Raw genomic sequence first — 8,459 nt, 5'->3', positions numbered from 1 at the left:
GCGGTGGAGTGTGGATTAGAGACCCAATGTCCATTTGTAGCCACTGACATCCCCATACAGAAGGGTCTTGGGGAGGAGACGAGACAGTCAGGGTGCGATGTAGCAACGTTGAAAAATACAACTTTCCCCTAGTTCCTAAATGCTTCCTCCACCCCACCCCACCCTCCCACTGTCATGATCCAAATCCTACCTTGCAAGCCTGACTAGACCAGAGGATGTACACTGGTACAGATGGGAACTGGAAACACAGGGAATCCAGGGTGGATGATCCCCACAGGACCAGTGGTGTGAGTGGCAATACTGGGAGAGTGTAGGGAGGGTGGGTTGGAAAGGGGGAACTGATTTCAAGGATCTACATGTGACCTCCTCTCTGGGGGACATACAACAGAAAAGTGGGCGAAGGGAGACATGGGACAGAGCAAGATATGATAAAATAATAATATATAAATTATCAAGGGTTCATGAGGGAGTGGGGAGTGGGGAGGGAGGGGAAAAAAGAGGACCTGATGCTGGGGGCTTGGGTGGAGAGCAAATGTTTTGAGAATGATGAGGGCAACGAATGTACAAATGTGCTGTACACAATCGATGTATGTATGGATTGTGATAGGAGTTGTATGAGCCCCTTGTAAAATGATTTCAAAAAATAAAAATAAATAAAACAAAATGAAAAAAAAAAACCAGTTATGGTCTCAGAAATCCACAGGGGCAGTTCGGCCCCGTCCTCTAGGGTCCTAGGGTCACTACAAGTCAGAATGGACTCAATGGCGCTGAGTTTGGTTTTGTTTTTATAAATGCGTGTCACGGTAGCTGACTATGGTTTTCCTTTGCATCTCTGTAATGGTGGCCGTCAGGATGGACCAGTCCCTGGAGAAGGACGTCACACTTAGTCAAGGAGAGGGTCAGCAAACAAAGGTGTAGCCCTTCCAGGAGCTGGGCGGACGCAGTGGCCACCACAATGGGTCAAGCAGAACACTCGTGAGGACGGCAGCTCGGGGCCATGGTTTGCTCTGCGGTGCATCACTATAAGTCAGAGCCTATTAATTGTACCTAACAACCACAACAATGACAAGTGGCCTCCAGCCTCTCGTCCTGGACTTATTGGTCATCCGTCTGTCCCCTTTGGTGAGGCTTCTGTTCAAACTATTTGCCCATCTTTAAGTCGGGCTTTGGTTTCCTTGGTGCCGAGTTATTTCTGTGCTCCGGCTGCAATTCCTTCGTCAGCTCCATGACTGGTTAGTGCTTCCTCCCAGCCTGTGCCGTGTCCTTTCATGCTCCCAATGATGTTTTTCCAGGAACAAAACTTTTCAACTTGGTGGCATCTAACTGGTGAATTCCTTCCCCGCCCCGCATTCCTTTCACGGATTATGTCTTTGGTGACACATTTAAGCAATTACTGTCCCAGCTGTAGGTCGCAAGGATTTTTTCCCTCATATTTTCTCCTAGAAATGTGATGTTTTTCAGGTTTTACATTTAGCTCTAGGCTCCGTTTTGAGTGACTTTTTGGTGGCTGGTGGTGAGCTCTGGGGTCAGAGTGGGGAATGCACTGAGCAGCAAGGTCAGCGGTTCAAAACTCCCAGCCGCTCTGCAGGAGACAGGCGAGGCTCTCGATGCCTGTGAAGAGTTCCCATCTCGGAAGCCCACAGGAGCTCTAGGGTCCCCGTGAGCAGGAATGGTCTCGATGCCGGTGACGTTTGTTGGTGTCTGGCCCGAGGTAAGTTTCAGGCTCGGTCTGGGTCCGTTGGCCTGCAGGTGTGAGGGGCCCGGGAAGGGGAGGGTTCGGGCTGCAGAGGTTCCGATTCTGTGATCTCCCTCCTGGGCCAGCGCAGAAAGGGTGGAGAGATAAGCTTCCTAATCAGGATGTTACCCAACCCTCTCAGGGCCCAGTGCCAACTCTCCAGGGCCCTTATCGGCACTTCATCCACAGCTCTGACCAAGCGGCACATGCCCACCCAGCCCCCTCCTTTGGCCGCGGGGGTGTGTGTGTGCCGGTGGGGGTGGGAGAGCCCTTGGCTCAGGCAGCATGGTGGCCTTGTTGACCCCTGTACCCATTACTCCTCGCTCTATAGCTGGGCCTGCTCCGCCCTGTCCTCTCAGTGACCTCGTTGTCCGGGTCCCCTCTTTCCACACTGGGGGTGCCTCCCTGGGCCCCCGTCATGCCGGCTCCCAACAGTCTGAAGAGGGCAAGAGCAAGCACTCCCGCAGACCTGCTGGGGTGTGTCCCCGCCTGGGGCCAGTCCTCCCTGCCCCTTGCCCCTCTGGCTGTGGGAAAGGACAGCAAACCGAACTACAGGGAGACCAGGAAGCGGGGGTGGTGGCAGGCCGGCCTGTGGAGCACATGGGGGTGGTGTGTGGGTGTGGAGAAACAGAGGGGACTTTGTCTGGGGGGAGGAAAGGCTAGGTCCTCACAAAATCACATCTCATCAATGACACAGAAAACCTCTCTGAAAGGACAAAGCTGCTCTGCCGGTCTGACTGTCTATTCGGAGTCAGGGCAGGCGGCTGACTCTGCTTTGGCTCCTCTGGGGCTCCCACATCCCTGTACAAGACCCCATGCAAGCTGATTGTCACCTCCCTCCCCTCCTCTTCTCCACTCTCCCCCTCGGACTCACTGTGCTGCAGCCACAAGGACCTCCTTCCTGTTCCCCCAAACTCTGGGCAGGTTCAGCCTCAGGGCCTTTGCACAGCTGCTCCCTCTGCCTGCAAGGCCTTCCCCCAACTCTTCTCTCCTCTGCATTGGTGCTCAGCTGTCACTGGCGGACACTCCCCTGCTTCACACCTCGCCTCTCCCTCTAGCAGCCCCCTCCCCTGCTCCTTGCTTTGTTTTCTTGGCAGCAGATGTTGTTGTTGTTCGGTCCCTGTGGAGTTGATTCCAACACATAGCGACCTTAGGTCCAACAGAAGGAAACACTGCCCTGCCCTGTACCACCCTCACCGCGGAGGCAGCCTCCGTGGCAATCCGTCCTGTGGAAGGTCTTCTCACGTGCACTGCTCCGCTGCTTTACGGAGCCTGCTGCCCTTCTCCAGGAACTGGTCTCTCCTGGCAACAAGTCTGTCATGGAAGAAGTACAGCCAGAATGCTCCTCAGAGCCAAGGATGGCGAGACTTCGTCTTAGACACATTGGACTACGGTAGATGAAAACCTCCGAATGTCACGACCGTTCGTTCACACGGCTCTTTGTCTTATTCACGGAAGTGCCGCCCCGTGCCTGACACAGGGCTGGACACACAAGAGGTGCCCAGCAATTGTTCTGTGGAATGAATCGTCACCTTCCTGTCCATCCTTCTAACTCATGGCGACCCTATAGGACAGGGCAGAACAGCCCCTTTGGATGTCCTAGACTTTAAATCTCTATGAGAGCCGGCAGCCTCATCTGTTTTCCAGAGAGCAACTGGTGGGTTCGAACCGCTGACCTTGAGGTTAGCAGCTCAGTGTTTGGCCCACTGGACGTCCGAATCAACTCAATGGCAGGGAGTTTGGGTTTTGGTTTCTTTCTTTTTTCTTAATATACACATTATTTTAAAGAGTTTATATAATTTATTTGATTTTTTGATGTTTTTTAAAAAACATTTTATTAGGGACTCATACAACTCTTATCACAATCCATACATACATTAATTGTGTAAAGCACATCTGTACATTCTTTGCCCTCATCATTTTCAAAGCATTTGCTCTCCACTTAAGCCCTTTGCATCAGGTCCTCTATTTTCCCCCACCCTCCCTGCTCCCCCCTCCCTCATGACCACTTGATAATTTATAATTTATAAATTATCATTTTGTCATATCTTGCCCTGTCCGACATCTCCCTTCACCCCCTTTTCTGTTTTCCGTCCCCCAGGGAGGATGTCACATGTAGATGCTTGTAATCGGTTCCCTCTTTCCAACCCACTCTCCCTCTGCCCTCCCAGTATCACCTCTCACATCCCTGGTCCTGAAGGTATCATCCACCCTGGATTCCCTGTACCTCCAGCTCCTATCTGCACCAGTGTACAATCTGCTCTATCCAGACTTGCAAGGTAGAATGCGGATCATGATAGTTGGGGGGAGAGGAAGCGTTTAGGAACTGGAGGAAAGCTGTATTCTTCATCGGTGCTACATCACACTCTGGCTGACTCATCTCCTTCCCTAGACCCCTCTGCAAGGGGATCTCCAGTGGCCGACAAATGGGCTTTGGGTCTCCACTCTGCACTCCCCCCTTCATTCACTATGGTAAGTGTTTTTTGTTTTTTATTCTGATGATGCCTCATACCTGATCCCTTCAACACCTCGTGATCTCCCAGGCTGGTGTGCTTCTTCCATGTGGGCTTTGTTGCTTCTGAGCTAGACGGCCACTTGTTTACCTTCAAGCCTTTAAGACCCCAGATGCTATCTCTTTTGATAACCGGGGGGGGGGGTTTTGGTTTCTTCCACCTTTTGTCCACATACGTTTGGTGGGGCCTGCCCCACCCCCAGCTTCAGAAGTGGTCCTATGACCCAGGCCTGGCAGGTGAACCCTGCATGTCCTTAAATGTCCACCGGGATTGGCTCCAAGAGGACACGTGACCCCCGAAAGGTCCAATGAGCAGCAGCATTGGGATTTGTCAACAGAGGTTTGAGGCAAGAGGCGCTCCCATTTTCTCGGTGGGGGGGTCTGGCTGAAGGCAGACAGGCCAGGGATGGCAGAGGCCATCGGCAAGCCAGGAGGAGAGCTTGGGGAGGAGGGACCCAGTTCTCAGAGCCCCTGTGTCCAGCTGTGCGGCAGTAACCACCTAGGGCTGCACTGTTACACGAAGCAATCTTTTCTCTTTTCCAGTTTGAAAAGCAACATTGTGGTACACACCTAGGTGGCAAAACGCTTGCCGATACAGCAATGTTGACACGGACGTCGCTCAGATCCAGCGTGCTGCAGCACCATCGCCACTCCCGTTCCAAAGTCCTCTACACCCTTGAACAGCAGCTCAGTCCTCCCGGAGCAGTGATTCCCTCCTCCCCGACTCCTTCCCACCCAGGTGACCTCTCCATCGGCACGTTTTTCTGCGTCCTGGGAGTGGGAGTCGACGGCGTTTGCCCTCGGGTGAGTGACTGAGCTGACGCCGCATGATGTTTCCAAGGTCACTGAAAGGACTGTGGACTGCCCAAAGAGCAAACAGTCTGTCACGGAGGAAGGACCACCGGGGCGCTCCTCAGAAGCCCAGATGGAGAGGCCTCGCCTCACGTCCTTTGGGCGGGTCATCGGGAGAGAGCAGTCCCTGGAGAAGGACATCATGCCTGGTAAAGTGGAGGGCCAGCCAGAGGAAGAGGAGGGCCAGTGAGACAGAGGAAGGCCCTCGAGGACAAGGACTGACGCCGTGACTGCCACAGTGGGCTCACGCTGCAGAAAACGGGGAGGATGGCCCAGGATGGGGCAGTGGTTCGTTCCGTTGGACACAGGGCCGCTCAGAGTCAGCACTGACTGGCACCTCATAACAGCCTCACAACATCCTGTAACATAGATCCAGGTCTTGTGTCTCCTAACAGCCAAGTACAATCCCATGGCACAATGGACCGCATTTTGTTATCCTTCACTGATGCGCATCTGATTCACGTCTACGTTTTCGGCTGTTGCGAACAGGAAGATTCAGGCTTCCGGTGTTGGTGAAACACCTTGTGGTGGTTCCATAATCTGGAGGCAATTTGGGACCTGAGTGGGTGAAGAGTGCAGGGGTGAGGTCTAGTCTGTCAATTGGGTCATAGCCAATGAGGCCTCTGTGTGGGCCTGGACTTCCCTGAGGATTCTGGGAACCCCTGTATTTCCTCCTTGGAGGTGGGAGACACTCTCTCTTGGCTCACTCTTTGGGAGACGCTCTCCTGACAAGTCACATGGCACGTGCTGATAGACCCCATGTCCTGGGAGCTGGAGGAGCCACGTGGAGGCCCCTGCCAGCGCTGAGATGCTTTTACTGCCACTGGATCCACAAGACTTCCCACCCACTGGCCTGTGATCTTCCTGCACTCTGCTCATTGCATGTGTTTCATAGGTTTGAAGAGGACTTTATGGATTGACATCAGACATACAGGCAAATATCAGATTTGAAGACTTGATCTGGATTGGCTGTGATGTTTTCTCAACATTCAACTACTCTTGTATATAAAGTTCTTTCCTGTACACATATGTGCCTACGAATTTGCGTCTCTAGTGTGCCCAGACCAACACACACCTGTCCTCAGATTCTGTTTTGCTTTGGTGGTATAGCTTCGTTTGGGACTCCAGGGTCTGAGGGTGGTTATCTACATCCCTTTTTGATGAACTGCCAAACCCGTTTTCACGGAAGTTGTGCAGTTTGCGTTCCCATCATCGACGGAGGCAGGTCCTACATTGTCCACATCCTCGCCAACATCCGTTCCGCCTCTCCTTTTCATCAGGGCCGTTCTAGAGGGGGTAAGGTGACAGCTCAGGGCAGTGTGGATTCGTATCTTGACTAATGCCACTGCCCACCTGTCAGATTGCATGTTGCTATGATGTTGGGAGCTAATGCCACATTCCCGTGATGAACACGTGTCATGGCGTTTTCAGACTGACACACTAGCAAGAAAGGCATGGTGGTCTTCTTCCAAAACATAGCTAGTGAAAACCACAAACGGTCGTCTGAGATAAGACAGGAAGATGAGATCACAGGACACTCACAGTGACTACAACAGTGGATTCAAAAAGACCAAGAATCTCTTGAGAATGATACGGGACCGCGGCATCTCAGTTGGGTTGTTTGTCTTTCTGTTGTTAGTTTGTTCATTCGTTCTGTGTGCATGTTCTGGTTATTAAACCTTTTATCAGACCCATGACTTTCCAGTCTCTACATTATCTCTTTGTTTTGCGGATGCAGTTCTTTGATGACCAAAAGATTTTCATTTTGATGGGCTTGTTGTATATCTATTTGTCCTTTTGCTGTCCCACCTAAGGATCCATCATGAAAAACTAGGCATCCTGTGTTTTCTTCTATAGGTTTTTATTCTTACATCAAAATTTTTAAAGATGTATTTTTACATATAGTGTGAGGGATGGATCCAGCTTCATTATTTTGCCTGTGGCAATCCAGTTGTACTAGCACCATTGATGAACGAGATCTTCCTTTCCTCATGGCCAGAGCCCTCATGGTATAGTGGGTTATGTGTTGGGCTGCTAACGGCAAGGTCAGCAGTTCGAAACCACCAGTCGCTCTCTGGGAGAATGATGAGGCTAAAGGGTTGCTGAGCCCAAATTGACTCGATGGCAGTGAGATTTTTGTGTTTTCTTTCCCCAACGTATGGACTTAGCACCGTTGTCAAAGAACATTTGACCCTGGACGAAAGGGGTTGTTTCTGGACCTCAATTCTTTTCCTGGTTTGTTGGTTTGTTATCGCTAGGTGCTGTCAATTCAATCCTGACTCACAGCGACCCTATGTAAAACAACAAAACACCTGCCGACCCTCACAATGGCTGTGTTTGAGCCGTTGTCGTCGCAGCCACTGTGTCAATCCATCTCGTTGAAAAGATTCCTCTTTTCACCAACACTTCACCACTCAGGGCTCCTTCTCCAGGGACTGATCGCTCCTGATAACCTGTCCTCAGACGTGAGATGGGGTCTCACCATCCTAGGTCCGAAGGTCCATTCTGGCTGCACTTACTCCAAGCCGCGTGTATCTGTCCTGGCAGACCATGATATTTCCAATGTTCTTTGCCAACACCACACCTCAGTGCAGCACCATATCTGTGATCTCATTTATTCATTGTCCAGCTTTCTCATATATACGGGTGATTCAGAATACCACGGCTTGGGGTTGGCACACACCTTAGTCTTCAAAGTGACATCCTTGCTTTTCAATACTCTAAGGCAGTGGTTCTCAGCCTCCCTCATGCCGTGACCCTTTCATGCAGTTCCTCATGTGGTGGGGACCCCCAACCATAACATTATTGCTACTGGTATGAATCGTCATGTAAACATCTGATAGGCAGGATGTGTTTTCTTTTTTTTTTTAATTCTTATTTATTTTAAAACATTTTATTAGGGGCTCATACAACTCTTATCACAATCCATGCATATACATACATCAATTGTATAAAGCAGGATGTGTTTTCATTGTTACAGATTGAACATCATTAAAGCATAGTGATTCATCACAAACTGTATCTAATTATATATTGTGAAATATTTATTTCTAATGACAAATAAATGAAATTTCATCTCGAAGCATGGTGTAGTATGTATGGGTAACAGCCTTCACACCAGGTCATATGTGGGTGCATCTGCAGGTGGGTGGACCTGCTTGGAGATGGAGAGAGGAGCAGTGTCTTGGTTCCTAAGACCCTCAGAAATGTGTTTTCCAATGGTCTTAGGCAACCCCTTTGAAAGGGTTGTTTGACCACCCCCAAAGGGGTCGTGACCCACAGGTTGAGAACTGCTCCTCTAAGGTCTTGTACAGCAGATTTACTGGCTGCAACGGGTCTTTGGATCTCTTGACCGCTGCT

The 8,459-nt window shown here is 50.7% G+C and overlaps 1 long non-coding RNA gene across 1 annotated transcript; it reads left to right on the top strand.

Moving 5' to 3' along the window:
* Positions 1–1,139: 1,139 nt before the first annotated feature.
* LOC142446387 (uncharacterized) lies at positions 1,140–8,031 on the top strand. Its single transcript, XR_012784042.1, has 3 exons — positions 1,140–1,711; positions 4,128–4,207; positions 4,791–8,031. It is a non-coding gene; the product is annotated as an uncharacterized LOC142446387 (long non-coding RNA).
* Positions 8,032–8,459: the final 428 nt, after the last annotated feature.

The sequence above is a fragment of the Tenrec ecaudatus genome, chromosome 1 (assembly GCF_050624435.1).
Source record: "Tenrec ecaudatus isolate mTenEca1 chromosome 1, mTenEca1.hap1, whole genome shotgun sequence".
NCBI lineage: Eukaryota > Metazoa > Chordata > Mammalia > Afrosoricida > Tenrecidae > Tenrec > Tenrec ecaudatus.
Note: the sequence above shows the minus strand (reverse complement) of the source record. Positions and strands in the feature narration are given on the sequence as shown.